An 18,526-nucleotide genomic window follows, 5' to 3' on the forward strand; every position below is an offset into this window, starting at 1 on the left:
GAACTATATTCAATATCCTGTAATAGCCATAATGGAAAAGAATATGAAAAAGAATATATATATATATACACACACATATATATATATACATATATATATATATATAAACTGAATCACTTTGCTGTACACCAGAAACTAACACAACATTGTAAATCAACTATACTTCAATAAAAATAAATTATAAACAAACCAAAAAACAAAACCTTTGTCTCCTAATCAGATGCTTGGAGATGGTCTTAGGACATTAGTGCAATTTTCCCAGGTTGCCGCCTCCTGAATAAAGCAATTTTTCCTTTTCCAGCAACCCTTGTCTCTCCAGTATCCACCTTTCCAACAGTGAGCAGCTGAATTTGGGTAGGATACCAGCCTCCTCCACTTACGCTCCTGGGTTGAACACAGTCACTGACTACATAGACAGGGATGTTTACTGTGGGAACGGCAGCAGAGTTCCATACTTGACCACCTGCTCAGTCACCCAACATCCCTCCCCCATTTTCCCCAGTATGACCTTGTCTAGACTTTTTCTCTCTTGTCACTGCCCAAATATACTGTAGCCCATAAAATTGACTTCAGCCCACATGTATTTGAAGAGAAATAATATTTATTAGCTTCCAGATAATAAGTGGATTCACTGCGTATGGAAATGACAAGCTTTCGTGTGTCTTTTGATTTTGTAACTTTGTGAAGCATAATACAATGTCTATTTCTTTTTTTTCTTTCTTTTTTCTTTTTTTGTTATTATTTTTTACATCTTTATTGGAGTATAATTGCTTTACAATGGTGTGTTAGTTTCTGCTTTATAACAAAGTGAATCAGTTATACATATACATATGTTCCCATATCTCTTCCCTCTTGCGTCTCCCTCCCTCCCACCCTCCGTATCCCACCCCTCCAGGCGGTCACAAAGCACCGAGTTGATCTCCCTGTGCTATGCGGCTTACAATGTCTCTATTTCTGTGATCGGTTGCAGAGTACACACCACGGAAATCTTCGTGCGCCCCTTTGAAAGGAGCGAGAGCGAGACCCCATCTCTTTATGGAAACTTCGGGTCACCACTTCCGAGAAAGTCTTGCTGGGCATCTTGGCCTTTGCCGAGAGGTCTGGAAAGGGCGCCCCTAGCCAGCGTCCGCGTCTGAGTGAAAACTACATTACCCAGATGTCTCTGCGCTGCGCGTCTGCGGCGCTGGGCCAATGAAGGCCGAGGAGAAGGACGCTCTCTTACTTTGCGAAACCTGTCAAGGAGGGACTTCCGGCGTTCTCCTGGCGGCGGTCATTTTGGTGACCATGGGTCGGTCGGCTTGATCCGGTTATGCAGCTCTTGGTCCGGCCCGAGGTAAAGTGAGCGGGAAGGGGCGAGAGAAGACGGTGTCTGCAGCTCATAGAGGCGGATGTGTGGCTCGGAGAGGGCGCCGCCTGGTGTGACTCCGCCTGGGGGCTGGGGTAGGGGTTTGGCTGAGCCCGCGGCGCCCGGGCTTTGTCGCCCGACTTTCCCGGCTTCGCTCCGCTACAGGCTCTCTGGCGGCTGTGCTGAGGGACCCAGCAGAGGTTGATGCTCTGTGCCACAGGCCTTCACCTGCCCAGACCCCCACCTCCGAACCCTAAAGCTTCGAATGAGGGGCGCTTGCCCAGGTCACTTTAGGTTGTCCCCTTTAAGACAGTGGAGCGTTCCTGGGTGGAGTCCCCATTTCTGACACCCAGTGTAATGAGTAGAGGACTGTTACATGCAGAGGGACCAACATGTGCAGAGCCATGGAGGTGCGATAGAGGAGCATTCGGGAAACCTGGGGCGAGTCTCCTTATGGAAACATTGTGAGCGGATGAGCGCTATGTGGAATGGTAGTTGCCCGAGCAGCTGGGCCTGCATTCTGAATACACTGGTAGCCACGGAGGGTTGTGAGCAGATAGACTAGATTTGAGCTAGAATTCTAGAAGTTTCCTAAAGGATGCTGAGAGATCAAACTGCGTGCGGGGTAGAGGGTAGGGGTGGGCAGTTAAGGATAGTGGGTATGGGGTGACCTTGTGGAGGCTACTGCAAACAGACCAGAATTACCATGGAGGCTGGACCGGAGAGGTGGCTGTAGAGTGGGGAGAAGTGATCCAATTATGAGACTTTTTTTTTTTTTAATAATTTATTTTGGCTGCTCTGGGTCTTAGTTACGGCACGTGGGATCTTTGTTGTAGCATGTGGGCTCTTAGTTGTGGCATGAGAACTCTTAGTTGCGGCATGTTTGCAGGATCTATTTCCCCGACCAGGGATTGAACCCAGGCCCCCTGCATTGGGAGTGCGGAGTCTTAACCACTGGGCCACCAGGGAAGTCCCTATGAGAAGATTTTAAAGGATAGAAAAATTAGCATCCACTCAACCCTCTTTCCCCATTTTTAACTAGGAGTTTATGAAACAACCACTCATTTCCACTGAGAGATCAGTATTCTGAATGTGTAGGTGTAGGTAGGCGTTTCAGTTCAACACTGAAATGTGTGAATTTAACAAGTTTATGCGAACACTTAATATTTGGTTCACACTTGAATATACCATAAATCAGTATATTAAGACACTAAAAAGTCTTAAATATTACATTTTCTCAAATACTCAAAAGGTAAATATAACACACATCTAAAATTTCAAAATCCATTAAGTCATTTGCACTGAAAACATTGACAAAAGCCTCAATTCTGTGGATGGTAGTTATAGCTCATATTTAACACCTGACATACCCTAAGGCATATGATACCAACGTTAGCCCTATGAGGTTGGTACCATTTTTATGCCCATTTTAGAGATAAAAACACTGAGGCACAGGAAGATTGAGTTCTAGTTTAAGGTTACACAGCTAGTAAGAGGCAGCACCAAGGACTGAAGCCCAGAAGTTAACGTCAGGCCATCTTGCTTCAGGGTAGGCATAGGACGTTGGATCAGCCCTTGAGACCCCACCATGGATGCCCTTCACTCATAGTCTCACTCTTCCTGCAGGTTTCCATGGCTTCAGAAGCGTTTCATGAGCAATGTATAGGTGAGTAAAGATTGGCTCAGGACCTCACTCTCCCCATCTCCCACTCATGGTCTCCAGGATGTGTCCTGGGACCCCCTGCCTGCCACTCTACTGTTGTCATTGGTTCTGAGGCCTCTCCTCAGACTCAAGACCCTGAATCCAGGCCAGGGGTTGTATGGAGGGGTCCCTGGTTTCTGGCCACTAATAGTCTGTCCTGTAGAAGGTATTAAATGTACGGGAATCACCATGTGCAAATGCTTAGAGGTGAGACTGAGTGGCAACCGCAGTTCTCCATTACGTCTTACGGGATCAGAGAGCCGGGGTGCAGGAGTCAGGCCTGAAATGGCAGGCTGAGGAACTGTGCCTCTATTCTGGGGACACTGGGAGCCATGGAAGTTTTGGAGTAGAAGAGGGTCTGAATCAGGTCTAAACAGACTTTCTCTGGTTGCAGAGTAGAGAGCAGACAGTAGGAGTGAGGGAGGCTTTTGCAGTACTCTAGATGAGTGTGGTGACAGCGGGACCAGGTTGGTGGCTGGATCAGGGTAGTGGCTGTGGATGGGGATTTGTGGATTTGTTTTTAAAGTAGGTCCAACAAAACTTTCTGACTAGAGAGGGGAGTTGTCTAAGTGTTGGCCTTTGCAGCTGGAAGGAAGGAGATGCCATTAACTAGAGTGGGGAAATCACTTGTAGGCATGTAATTTTCAAGAGGGAATATTAGGAGTTAGATTTTGGCCATGTTGAGTCTGAGAAGCAGAGAGCCCCCCAAGTGGAGGCATTGAGTGGAAAGCTGGACACAGGTCTGGTTTTCAGGGGAAGAAATCAGGTTGGAGACACCACAAGCTGGTGGCCTGTGTGTGGACTGGGGTGGAGCTGTGAGTCATTTAGTAGGGGGAGTCTTCAGATCATGGTGACGGTGTTGTTAGGGGACAAGGAAGAGGAGGGCCAGATTGGAGGACTGGGCCTCTCTCTTGAGCACCTGAATGGGGCTGGTGCACATCACAAAGGCAGATGAGGGAGAGTAGTGGCCGTGCGGGAGGGAGGAGGTAGGTGTGGAGGAGAGGTGGGTCTGGTAGGGGACCAAGGCTTCCAAGGGGGAGTGCACATGAGGTGGATGTGGGAGCATAGCAGTAATGGAGGTGAGATGGCAGTGAGGCCGAGGCCTACTCCCCCTCTAAAAGCACGCTAGAGTTTTGTGACCTTTGGTGAGGCCTGCAGGGTTTCACTTAGGCTGGCAGATAAGCTCAGGGGCAAATGGGTCAGCTGGGAGAGTAGCTGGGCCTGGGCTGGGGGATGGGAGGTTCTGGGTTTTGAATGAGGCTTGACTGGAAAGAGGAAGGCTGAGACTGGTGAAGGGACAGCATGTGTAACACAGCAGTAAAGAGAATTTAAAGTATGTGGCACCTGCATGTGGTTCTAGGTGGCTGAAGCTGAAGCAAGGAAAGGGCGTGGTGGAGAGGCCTTTAAAGCAGGGCTGGGGCTTCCCCTGCCAGCGTGGGCCATCAGGGCTCTGGGCAGGTGGATCGTAACTGCGTTTGGCAAGCACTTTCCAGATGCCTTGTGCAGAGTGGCATGTGGGGAGGCCAGGGAGATGCCTTTGGTGTGGGCTGAGGTGGAGGAGGTAGCAGTGTTGGTGGGGGGTTGGAAATGTGGGGGAGGTGTTGTCAATGGAGTGGTGCGCTCAGTGGGGAGAGTGAGAACTGAAGGTCCCAGGGACTTGCTCCCAGCAGCTTAAAGGAAGAAAACTGAGCCCATGTTTGGTGTGTCTGGGAGGCATGATCTGGGAACCCTTGTGGAACTTGCTGGCAAGAGTGGAGGTGGAGACTTTCATGCCATACCCAGTGCTTGGATGGCATTTATTTGCCCACATGCCTATCGTGGATGTGGGATGGCACATTGATCAATAGGAAGGAGAATGCTGGCACCAGTGGCATCTGGGCCTCGTATATCCTGAGTTTTGGAGCTGGAGAGGAGTGGGGGCAGGGAGTGGATGTCTGGGGGACTAACTGAGGGTCCTGGGGAGAGAGGCTGCTCAGGGACGTTGCCTTCCCCATCATGGTAGGGCACTGTAACCTTTGAGGATGTGGCTGTGGACTTGTCTCAGGAGGAGTGGGAGCTTCTTGAGGGACTCAGAGGCTCCTGTACCATGATGTGATGTTGGAGAATTTTGCACTTGTAGCCTCACTGGGTGAGTCCTTCACACTCAGCCGAGTGTCTTTGACTGGTTTCTTTCCTTCCTTGTTTCTCCAGGGGCCACTCTTTCCTTCACAGCCAGACTGTGGACATTGCTCCCTTCCTGTGTCTTCTTTCATAGGTGCTGTGGGTGCCAGGCTTGGCTGAGTGTACTTTCCCATCCTCTCCCAAGCAACCCTTCAGCATCCCTGAAGCCTTTCAGGGAAGGATATGGGAGTAGGAAGTCTGCAATGAAACCAGTGGATCCCAAAGACTTGGTCACCCTAGCAGAGTGACTGTCCAGATATATTGCAACTCTCTGCCCCAGGTCTGCCCCCGTCCCTCCAGCTGGCATTTCCTCATGCCTGACTGTGCCAGGAATTGCAGGCACCAACATGGTCACTACTTGTGGGGACCACTGGGCTGTTCCTATGAGATACTCCTCCAGGTTTCTTTTTGTAACATTAGTTTTTTTCCCTGTGTTCATGGGGTGGGTTGCTCTGCACCAGTGTTGTCTACTCACCTGCCTTGTCTTTCACTTAGGACTTGTGTCTTCCAGGTTCCATGTAGTTGCCCAACTGGAGTTGCAGGGAGAGATGTGGGTGCCTGACAGGGCAGGCCTGACTCCAGCCATAGCAAGAGGGCCCTGGAGGGGGACTGGCCTTGGGAGGTGGGACCTGAGGGATGGCTTCATGTCAGGGCTGGGTTCACATCACACCAGGAACCTCTCTGGTGCCCATTGTTGTTTTCATGCCAAGGTCAGGGGCCATAATTTACTTCTATCTTTTAATCTCCATTCTTGACAATTTGCCCCTTTATCATTTCTAATCTGACTTCTGGCCAGGGCTAATCCATGCCTGTCTGGCCTTCAGGTCTCCCCTGTTCCTCTCCACGGCTCCCTCAGAAGGGCTCTCCAACATTGAGCTACACGTAATGTATTGGTGAAATGTAGACATATTCTAAGCAGTACATGAACACCAGCTACTTGGTTGCAGTTGATTTCCCCTTTTGTTCAGTGCTCATGTCACTAGCAGACAAGCCCCTGCTGAAAGCCATTTGCAGAGAAGTGAGTTGGGAGACCCAGCCTCTTCTTCCTGTACTGCATCCCACCTGTTTCCTTGCCCATAGTAGACCTCCCCATTGTGTGATCTTGCCAGGCTCAGAACTGCACAGCAGACCCTTTCTTACCTCACTTCAGCCCCTTTGTCCTTCCAACAGTCCTATGTACTAATTCCTGGGTTTGTAAGAAGTACATTTGTGATAGGGCTGCCCCCTCCCACCAGAGGCTGCATGCTTTCAGATTGTTGGTTTTGAATGAAGGATGAGGAGGCACTTTCTCAAGGCGTGTTACAACTCAGGACTCCCAAGGCAGGTCCAACCACCCAGAAGGCCTACCCTTGTGGGATGTGTGGCCCAGTCTTGAAAGACATTTTGTACCTGTCTCAGCAGCAGGGAATATACCCCAGGCAGAAACTGCACGTGTGCAGCATGTGTGAAACCACTCTGGTTCAGTGTAAGCATTCACCAGCAACAGAAGCAGCACAGTGGAGAGAAACACCTCAGAAGGGTTGAGGACTGGCTTTTGTTTGTTAAGAATTGCAGAGTCCACATGTCAGAGAATCCCTTTATGTGTGGGGATTGTAGGAAGGACCTCCTGCCCAGCTTGGGCCTTCTCCAGCGCCAGAACACTCACAGCAAGGGGAATTCACCTAGAAGCACTGAATGCAGGGAGACTTTTCGCAATGGAGAAGGGCACGATAGGTGAATGTGGGAAAGCCTTTAGCCACAAAAATAAGTTCGTTGAACACCAAAGAGTTAACACTGGAGAAAGACCTTATCAGTGCGTTGAATGTGGAAAATTCTTTAGGCACAACTCTAGACTTATGGTACAGCAGAGAGTTCACATGGGTGTAAGGCCTTATGGGCGCAGTGAATGTGGGAAAGCCTACAGCAGAAGTTCCCACCTTGTTTGGCATAAGAAAGTTCACACTGGAAAAAGGCCTTATGAATACAGTAAATGTGGGAAAGCCTATAGCAGCAAACACTTGTTCAACACCAGAGAGTCTACACTGGAGAAAGGCCTATGAGTGCAGCAAATATGGGAAACTGTTTAGCCATAACTCCAGCCTTATTGTACACCAGAGAGTTCACAGTGGAGCAAGGCCTTATGAATGCAGCAAATGTGGGAAAGCCTTCAGCTATAGACACAGACTTGTTCAACATCAGAAAATTCACACTGGAGAAAGATCTCATGAGTGTAGTGAATGTGGTAAAGCCTTTAGCCAGACTTGTCCAGCACCAGAAAATCCACACTAGAGAAAGACTTATGCATGTAGTGAATGTGGGAAATGCTTTAGGCAAAGCTCTGGCCTTATTGAACATCAGAGAATTCACACTGGGGCAAGACTTTATAAGTGTAGTGAATGTGGAAAATTCTTTGGCCACAAAATCACACTTGTTTGGCACCAAAGAACCCACACTGGAGAAAGGCCTTGTAAGTGCACTGAATGTAGGAAATCCTTTAGCCAAAGTTCTGGCCTTATTGTACACCAGAGAGTTCACACTGGTGAAAAGCCATACGAGTGCATAAAATGGGAATTTTTTTAGCCAAAGATCCAGCCTCATTTTACACCAGAGAGTTCACACTGGCAAAAAGCCTTCTGAGTGCAACGAATGTGGGCAACCCTTCTGCCTTAAACCCACACTTGTTCAACACCAGAGACTACACACTGGAGAATGGCCTTATGAATGCAGTGAATGTGGGACATTCTTTAGCCACAAGTCCAGCCTCATTAAACATCAGAGAAGTCACATTGTAAAAAAGCCTTAAGCTAGTGGCCTTTCCTCATTTGTTACCAGAAAGTTCAAACTGGAGAAAGGCCTCTGCAGTGCAGGGTGTTTGCTTGGTCAACGGGAATGACACCAGGGAGAAGTTCTGACAGTAGTCTTTATAAAGTAGCCATCAACCAAAAGTTGTATCTCACACATCTGAACGTCCACAGTGGGGAGATTTCCTATGAGTGCCAGTTATGTGGGAAGCTCTCAGGACCTGTAATGCAGTTTGACCTGCTCAAGGCCCTTGCCTGAGTTAAATCACTGCCAGTACCTGTGGCAGAAGCCATCTCGCCTCTGCCTTCTGGCTGATGTGCATCAGGTTACCCGGTGTGCCCAGGGAAGGCAGACCTCTGTACTCTCCCCTTCTCTGGAGGAAATCATGAGTGGTCTAAGGTCATTGGAGGCATAATTACATTCACACACTGGGTGTGATTAGAGTTGGGGGGAGCGAGCTAAAGAGGATGTACCCCATCTGAAGTGCTTCCAGAAATATTCTGCTCACTAAAGCTGTGAGGGATGAGCATGTATAGATATTCTCAGTACTTGTAGATTTACATTTCTTCTATGGACAAGGGTCACCGGCAGAGCAAATAATCTTAAAGCTTTCTGGATTCCTGGGGCTACTTGGGCTGTTTACCTCAAAGCCACTGTTAGACAGGCAAGAAAATGGAGACTGAGAGAAGAGAGATATTGTAGTCCAAGAATGTCACTTTTGTGACTCACAGTCTTTATTGCTTGCTATTCTTTCCTTCCATTGAAGTAGGGGTGTCCCACCAGAGGGCTGAGAATAGTTATGGTCAAGTCAATATGTTTGTCAAATATTCCAGTTCTTCAAGAGAAACAGGAGATCCAGATTTTTTGAAAGCTGGATTGAGATATAATTGATGGGCAGTAAACTGTGTATATTTAAAGTGTAAAATGTGATGTTTTGTCATGTATGGGCATTATACATATATGGTTTAATGATATTTAACAAATTCATCACCCTCCAAGTTACCTTATCCTCCTTTATAATCCCTCCTGTCCTCCCGCCCTAGCTCGCCATTCTCATGTCTTTCACTAAAAACTTCCAATTCTAGAATTTTGTATAAATGGAATAACAAGATGTTTACTCTTTTTTGCCTTTTTTTCCTCCACATATCATAATTATTTTCAGATTTCTCCATGTTGCATGTATGGGTACTTTATTTGCCTCATTAGAGAGTAGTATTTACTTGATGGATATATCACAATTTGTTTTTCTATTAATCTTTTAATGGACATTTGGATTGATACTAGTTTGGAGTTACTGCAAATAAAGCTGCTATGGACATTCATGTACTAGGCTTTCTCTTGGGTTGTCAACTTAAAGAAAAACACAACATAAGAGTTGTGAGTTTAAGTTTTATTCAGGGTCTTACTGAGGACTGTAGCCCAGGAGACAGCTCTGAGGAACTGCTCCAAAAACGTAGGGGAGGAGCCAGTATATATATGAATTTTTTGGCTAGGAAATACATGTAGTCAAGCATACATCTTGGTAAAAGATTACTGCTAATCACAAAGAACAGATATCTCAAGTTAATGATTTTAGTGCTTTTCTATGTATGAGAAGATGCAAGAATCTGGGGTCACTAAAGTTCTTCCTGAGATATGCATCTAATTATCTAGGGGACCATTTATCCAAAGCACAGAGTGACTCATCCTGTTTTTTCATCCTGAATTCCCCTCAAGGTACACTGCTGGTGGTGACTGCAGTGGGTTGTGGCTTAACCCCTGTGTACCTGGATGATGAGTGATGCTCTTTGTTCTTTTTTTTGTTCATGTTCCAATACTTAGGAGTAAAAGGCTTGAATGTCTCATTTGTGACCACAGCATTTTAACTTATGCAGTGACTGAGTGCTAACACAGAAATGTTAATACCATTGAAAGATTTTATTACATTTCCCAAGGGAAAGGACACATAGGGCTACATGGAGATCACCACTGTTGGTCAGGAGGCAGAAAAGAGTGAGGGGAAGGCAGAGGCCACAGCCTTTATTGGGGTTTTTGTGGGAGGAGCAAGGCAGAGTAAACAGCTTAGGATTGGCTAGTTTGAATAATGACAGCAGGTTTTGGACTAGAGAACTGGTCTCAGATTGTCTGGTACCTGGCCTTGTGTTGATTTAGGGCAGGGGAAATATTGGCTTTGTGTGTGACTTGGTGGTTGGGGCTATAGATTTGGATCAGTTGGTTTGTACATTAGAGACATACTTCTGGCTAAACCCTTTGCTGTCTCAAGAATGGGATAGTCCTGGGAGGGGTGGTCTCTCCAGCAAGCTTTTTAAGATGTCAAAACATCAAAAAATACAGAAAATAAAGAACATGATAAATACACTGAGTCAAAGAGTAAGTGGATGTATATCTTTTTATAAACTGACAAACTGTTCCAAGGTGGTTATACCATTTTACATTCCCACCCGCAGTGTATGAGAGTTTTATTTGCTCTATATTCTTACCAGCACTTGGTGTGGTCAGTGTTTTTGATTGTAGCCATTTTCCTTAGGTGTGTAGTGGTATTTCTCTGTGACTTTATTTTGTATTTCCCTAATGGCCAGTGTTTAGAATTTTTACATGTGCTTACTACCATCCCTCTGTTTTCTTTGGTTAAGTGTTTGTTCAGATCTTTTGCCTATTAAAATCTTTTTCTGATGTATTACTGATTTTTCAGATTTCTTAAATTCTAGATTCAAGTCCTTAATTAAGTATGAGATTTGCCAGTACAGTTTTCTAGCCTGTGGCTTGGTTTTTCATTCTCTTAACAGTTTTCCTATGGCAGAAAATTGTAATGTTGATAAAATAAAGTCCAATATATTGTTTTTTTCATTTTATTGAACATGTGTTTGGATTGTATGTAAAAAGTCTTTGTCTAACCCATAGTAAGAAGATTCTCTCTTATGCTCCCTAATGGAGGTTTTCAGTTTTAGGTTTATAATCCATTTTGAGTCAATTATAATGCACTGTGTAAGGTTTGGAGTCAGAGTTCTTTAAAAAAAAATGATACTCAGTTGCTTCACAACATTTGTTGAAAGAACTATCTTTTCTCCACTAAATTGCCTTTACACATTTCTCAAAAATCAGTTGCTCTTATATGTGCTACTCTTTTTCTGTACTTTTTTCATCTATATTTTTGCAAATATCTTAGTCTTAATATAATTTTATAATATGTCTTGAAATCATGTAATGCAGTCCTTCAACTTTGTACTTCTTTTTCAAATTTCTTCTTGCTATTCTGAATCCTTTGCATTTCCATATGAGTTTTATTTATTTTTATTATTATTTTTTTGCGGTACACGGGCCTGTCACTGTTGTGGCCTCTCCCGTTGTGGAGCACAGGCTCTGGACGCACAGGCTCAGCGGCCATGGCTCATGGGCCTAGCCACTCTGCGGCATGTGGGATCTTCCCGGACTGGGGCACGAACCCATGTCCCCTGCATCGGCAGGCGGACTCTCAACCACTGTGCCACCAGGGAAGCCCTCCTCAATCATTTTTAATTAATTTGAGTCCTCTTCCTTTTTTCCTTGTTAAGTCTGCGTAAAAGTTTGTCAGTTTTATCTTTCAAAAAAATTGACTCTTGGTTTCATTGATTCTCCATTGTTTCTGTATTTTACATATTCACTCTGTTCTTTATCTCCTTCCTTTTGCTAACTTTGGGTTTAGTTTGTTCTTTTTCTAGTTCTTAGAGTTGAAAAGTTAGATTGTTTATTTGAGATCTTTTTTCTAATGCAGGCATTACTCACTATAAAGTTCCCTCTTAGCACTGCTTTTGCTGCATCCCTTAGTTTTGGTATGTTGTGTTTTTATTTTCCTCTGTTTCAAGGTATTTTTTCAAATTTCCCTTTTGTTTTCGTCTTTGGTTATTTTAGATTATATGTTTAACTTCCACATGTTTTTGAACTTTTCAGTTTTCTGTTATTGATTTCTAGTCGATACCTTTGTGTTTAGAAAAGGTACTTGGTGTGATTTCAATCTTTCTGAATTTGTTGAAACTTGTTTTATGACCTAACATATTATCTATCCTGGAGAACATTCCATGTACACTTGTGTATACACATTCCATGTGTATAGTTCAAGTCCAATGTTTTGTTACTGATTTTCTCTCTGGATTTTCTATTCACTGTTGAAAGTAGGGTTGAAGTCCCCTTCTATTATTGTATTGTTGTCTATTACTCTCTCCAGTCTGTTACTATTTGCCTAATACATTTAGGTTCTCCAATGTTGGGTGCATATATATTTACAGTTATTATATCCGCTTAATGAATGAACTGTTTACTATTACATAATTAACTTCTTTGCTGTTAAACTTTTTGAATTAAGGTCTGTTTTGTCTGATACAAGCATAGTTACCTGTGCTGTCTTTTAGTTTTCATTTGCATGGAATATCCTTTTCCATGTCTTCACTTTGAGCCTGTGTGTGTCCCTGAAGATGAAGTGAATCTCCTCTCTGCAGCACCTAGTTGGATCTTGATTTTTCTTTTTATCCACTCAGCCATTCTGTGTCTCTTGATTACAGAATTTAATACATTTATATTTAAGTAATTATTGATAGGGACTTGCAATTGCCATCTTGCTTGCAATTGTTTTCTGGCTGTATTGTAGTCCCTTTGTTTCTTTTTTCCTCTCTGTTGCCATCCTTTGTGAATTTATGATTTTCTGTAGTGGTATACTTTGAGTCCCTTTATCTTGTGTTTATCTACTATAAGTCTTTATTTTGTTACCTTGAGTGTTATGTGAAATATCTTATTGCTGTAACAGTCTGTTTTAAGCCAATGACAACTTAACTTTGATTGCATAAAAAAACTCTACCCTTTTACTCCACCCAACCATCATTATGCTTTTGATGTCACAATTTGTATCTTTTAATATTGTGTATCCATTACCAAATTTTTGTAGCTATAGCTATTTTTAATGCTTCTGTCATGTAACCTTTATACTACAGTTAAGTGTTTAACACACCACCATGATACAGTATTAGAGTATTGTGACTTTTAACTATATATTTACCTTTACCAGTGTGTAATACTATTTTCATATGTTTTTCTGTTTCTACTTAGCAACTTTTTGTTTCAGCTTGAAGAATTCATTTCAGCAGTTCTTGTAAGGCAGTTCTAGTGGTCATGAACTCCCTCAGCTTTTCTTTTTTTGGGAAAGTCTATCTTACCTTTATTTCTGCAGGACAGTTTTGCTGGGTAAAGTATTCTTGGTTGACAGTTTTTTTCTTTCAGCACTTTGAATATATCATCTCATTATCTCCTGGGCTGAAAAATTCTGCTTAGATATCACTGATAGACTTATGGGGGTTCCTTTTTTTAAGTGTTATATCCTTTTAAAAATATCTATCTATCTATCTATATTTGGCTGCACCAGGTCCTAGCCGAGGCACACGGAATCCTTGCTGTGTGCGGGGTCTTCTTTGCAGCATGTGGGATCCTAAGTTGTGGCGTGTGGGATCTTTTACTGGTGGCATGTGGGATCTTCAGTTGTGGTATGAGAACTCTTAGTTGCGGCATGTGGGATCTAGTTCCCCGACCAGGGGTAGAATCCAGGCCCCCTGCATTGGGAGTGTGGAGTCCCAGCCACTGGACCACCAGGGAAGTCCCTGGGGGTTCCTTAATATGAGAGAAAATTTTTTTCTCTTCATGCTTTGAAAATTCTCAGTCTTTGATGTTACACAATTTTATGGTATTTTGGAGATGACTGTTTTAGAGTGAAATGTTTTGGTTTACCTATTAGCTTCATGAACTTGAATGTCAGTATCTCTCCCCAGGTTTGGGAAGCTCTCAAGACATTTCTTTTTTTTTTTTTTTTTCTTTGTGGTACGCGGGCCTCTCACTGTTGTGGCCTCTCCCATTGCGGAGCACAGGCTCCGGATGCACAGGCTCAGCGGCCATGGCTCATGGGCCCAGCTGCTCCGCGGCATGTGGGATCTTCCCGGACCGGGGCACGAACCCGTGTCCCCTGCATCGGCAGGCAGACTCTCAACCACTGTGCCACCAGGGAAGCCCCTAGACATTATTTCTTTTAAAGAGTCTTTCTTTCTCTCTCTCTTCTTCTGGTATTCCAATGATGCATAGATTGTTTCTCTTAGTGGTGTCCCATACGTTCTGTAGTTCTCAATCTTCTTCTTCATCCTTTTTTATTCTTTTTTTCTCTTTCCCTTTCTGATAGGATAATTTAAAATAATCTGCCTTTGAGCTCACCAGTTCTTTCTTCTCCTTATGCTATTTTGATGTTAAAGCTCTCTATTGAATTCTTCAGTTCAATCGTTGTATTATTCAGCTCCAAAACTGTTTGGTCTTTTTATTTAAAGCTCTCTATCTTTGTTGAACTTCTCATTTTGTTCTTGTATTGTTTTCCTGATTTTGTTAAACTGTTTAGCTGTTCTCTTGTAGCTCTCTGAGCATCTTTACATCAACTATTTTGAATTGTCAGGTAATTCATGTAGTGCCTTTTTTGTGTGAGTCAGTTATAGGATGTTTACTGTGTTCCTTTGGTGGTATCATGTTTCCCTGATTTTTCATGATCTCTGTAGCTTTGCATGGGTGTCTGTCCATTTGAAGAAGAAGTCACTTCTTCCAGACTTTATGGACTGACTTTGGGAAGGAAGAAACTTCACCTGCAGGTGGAGGCATGCTGGAACATGTTGAGACCCTGGTTCTAGTGCTGCAAGGCATGAAGTGTGAATATGTGTGTTGTCTCTGGGTCTGGGTGGAAGTGGTGACTCTGGCTTAGGCTGCTGGGGTACAAGGCATCAGCAACTTCATGGTCATTGGTGAGTGATGTAGGGGGTCCACAGAGGCTGCAAGGATTTTTGGGGTCCTCAGCAGCACCGCCAGGTCCAGTGGCTAGGGAACAAGGCATGGAGCAGTGGTAGCCAGAGCTGGTGGTGTGTATATGCTCACCTGTGGGGGCCAGCTGTAGGTGCATGTAAACTGTCAGGGGCCAGTTCCAGACACATGCGTAGCAGTGGGGGCCAGGGTCAACTGTAAAGGCCAGGGTCAACTGTGAGTGCACTGGCAGTGTGCACAACCAGGGCTGTTGTGTCTTGCCACGGGTGCATGTAGTAGAGGCCTGGGGTTAAGAGTTAGGCTGGGGGTATGCAGGCACACAGCTAGAGGGGTTAGCTGAAGGTGAATCCAGGAGTGCAGGTCAGTGACATGAGATGGGGTCAAATCTGAGGCCACAAGGAGCTGTGGAGGCCCTGGCTGTTGACATGCACTACTGCGGCTGCAGGATCTCCCCAGCCATGTGCCACAGCACTGTAGGCCAGCAATGGGGGTTTGGGCCAGACAGTGCACTTCAGGAGGCTAGTTGTAAGTAAGCCCAGTGGTGTGGCCTGGAACAGGAGATAGGGCCTAATTCAGGCCTACAAGCAACTGTGGGGGCCCTGGCTGTTGGCATGCCCTTCGGTAGCTGCAGGATCTTGCTACAGGTGTGCACAAAGCAATGGAGGCTATTGACAGGTTTCAGGCAGGCAGTGTGTAAGTGCACAGAAGGAAAGGCTAGCCCTGCACATGTGCATGGCAGTAAAATTCATTTTTACTTACCTGATTGGACCCCTTCATTAGCCTATAATTTTTCTTAAGACAAACTTCAGAATTCTTGGTCTGTCCCAAGTGCCTATCCAGAACCATCTGTCGGTTTTTTTTCCAGTTTCATATCGTGCTGTCCTACCCATGTCTCTATTCTCAAAACATCAGATTTCTACCATTACCCTGAGGCTGCACAAGACTTCCATGAGATTCCTCCAGTTGGTTGTCCTAATGTCAGAAGCACCTGAACTATGCTTAGAAAATCCATCAAACTTTCATAGTGAGAGGCTTCTTTCAGATCTCCAAACAAAAAATTTTCCTCTACCACACTATTTCAGAATTTCGTGGATTTCTTCATTGAAGAACCTAGTATAGTTAATTTGAGTAATCTTTATATAATTAATTATATGCATAATGTTAGCATGTACATCTGTTATAGGATTTATGAGTTCTGGGACATTATTTCTTCATCCACTGTTCATTGAATCACAGATTCCTAGGGAGAATCTGAAACTCCTAAATATTAACAGATGATGGAAAGAATGATTGAATGCCCTTTAGAGAACAGAGTCATACAGTTACAGTTTCACTGTCCAGGAAGCAAAGCAAAACTGAGAGACATGGGTATCACTGACAATGACTATAAAAGGGCCAAATGTGGGCTTCCCTGGTGGTGCAGTGGTTGGGAGTCCGCCTGCCGATGCAGGGGACACGGGTTCGTGCCCCAGTCCGGGAAGATCCCACATGCCGTGGAGCAGCTGGGCCCGTGAGCCATGGCCGCTGAGCCTGCGTGTCCGGAGCCTGTGCTCCGCAACGGGAGAGGCCACCACAGTGAGAGGCCTGTGTACCGCAAAAAAAAAAAAAAAGGGGCCAAATGTTGAGAAACATGAAGCAACAAACAAGATATGTTCACCACTCACTGGCCTAAAATAACAATAGAGTCCTCTAAACAGTCAAAATGAAAGAGGGTGAGGAAAAGGAAGCAACACCTCACTAGGTATAACATGATGTGTGTGGCTCTGGTTTCATGGTTAGGACTGGGGGAAGGGCTGTTTTTTTGTGACTGGATTGGACTCATGGCTTCAACCTATGTAGGACGAAGACCATGGTGACACTACCCCAGACGATGGGGCCCAAACACATAGTCAATTGTAGAAACTATAACTGTAAGTAGAGGGCTTAGAAATCTGTCTGGAAAGAGTAAGGAACATACCCATAATTTATTATTACACTTAAGCTTTGGCTGTTCAATGTACTACTTTCATAGGAACAAAGGTATTAGCAAGAGATTAAAGATCCAGCAAATAGAGGAAGCCAGTGCACTTCTGGGAGCCAGTCTGAGCTCCATCCTCCCTGACTTACTGGGGAGAAGCTTAATACCCTGGGAGCCACTCATGAGGCTGGTCGTGCTGAGGGGCACCCCTGTGCCCACTCTGAAAATACAAGTCGTCATCCTGTGTCATCCCGGAAATATTTTGATCCAAATGCTGCCACTCTCTGAGGCTACCTTGCCTTGTGTTCATGTCACATATATTCTTTCCACATTCCTTTTTCTGCCTCTTAAGGTATTGACTTAGGTCTTTTTTTTTTTTTTTTTTTTTAATACTTGGGCCTCTCCTCGTTGTGGCCTCTCCCGTTGCGGAGCACAGGCTCCGGACGGGCAGGCTCAGCGGCCATGGCTCACGGGCCCAGCTGCTCCGTGGCATGTGGGATCCTCCCGGACCGGGGCACGAACCCGTGTCCCCTGCATCGGCAGGCGGGCTCCCAACCACTGTGCCACCAGGGAAGCCCCTCACTTAGGTCTTCTTTAATATTGTATTTTATCAAAAAATTTTTGATACACCGGTTTTTAAAAATGAAGTGGTTCTCAACAGGTGACTGTGTTGCCCCAAGGAGACATTATCAATGTCTGTTGAAATATTTATTTACTTACTTAAAATTTAAAAGCATATTGTGGTAAGACTATTTAACATGAGATACACCTTAACAAATTTTTAACTCTTAACAAATTTTAAACTGCATAATACAGTATTGTTGGCTCTAGGTACAATGATATATATAGTAGATCTCAAGAATTCATTCATCTTGATGAACTGAAACTTTATGCTCATTGATTAGTAACTCTTCATTTCCCCCTCCCCCCAGCCTTTGGCAACCATGGTTACACTCTATGATTGTATGAATTTGACTCTTTTAGATACCTCATACAATAGTGGAGTCATGTAGCTTGTTTTTCTGTGATTGGCTTATTTCACTTAGCATAATATTCTCAAGGTTCATCCATGTTGGCACATACTGCAGAATTTGCTTATTTTCTGAGGCTGAATATTCTGTATTTTATATATAAAAGAAATATTTACATACTTATATATACATTTATATATTTAATATAGTATTATCCAGCCTAAAAAATGTGATAGGCTAAATATCTAATATATGGTATATATAATATAGTAATATATATTATAAAATTATATTGCATATATGTATATTTTCTTTATCCATTCATCTGTCAATAGGTTGTTTTCACATCTTGAATATTGTGAATAATGCTATAATGAACATGAGAGTGAAGATATCTCAATACCCTGATTTTGACCCTTTGGGATAAATACCCAGAAGCAGGATTGCTGGATTGTATGGTAGTTCTATTTTTACTTTTTTGAGGAACCTCCACATTGTTTTCCATAGCTGCTCCAACACTTTGAATTCCCGCCAACAGTGTAAAAGGGTTTCAATTTCTCCACATCCTCACCAGCTCACCAGCACTTCTTGTCTTGTGGTTTTTTGATAATAGTCATCCTGTCATTTGTGAGGTGATATCTCCTTGTAGTTTTTATTTGTATTTCCCTGACAATTAGTTATGTTGAGTACCTTTTCATATATACCTGTTGGCCATTTGTATGTCTTCTTTGGAGAAATATCTATTCAAGTCTTTAGCTAATTTTTAAATCAAGTTACTAATTTTTAAAAACTGTTGCTCT

Source organism: Stenella coeruleoalba, assembly GCF_951394435.1.
Source record: "Stenella coeruleoalba genome assembly, chromosome: 20".
NCBI classification, from domain to species: Eukaryota; Metazoa; Chordata; class Mammalia; order Artiodactyla; family Delphinidae; genus Stenella; species Stenella coeruleoalba.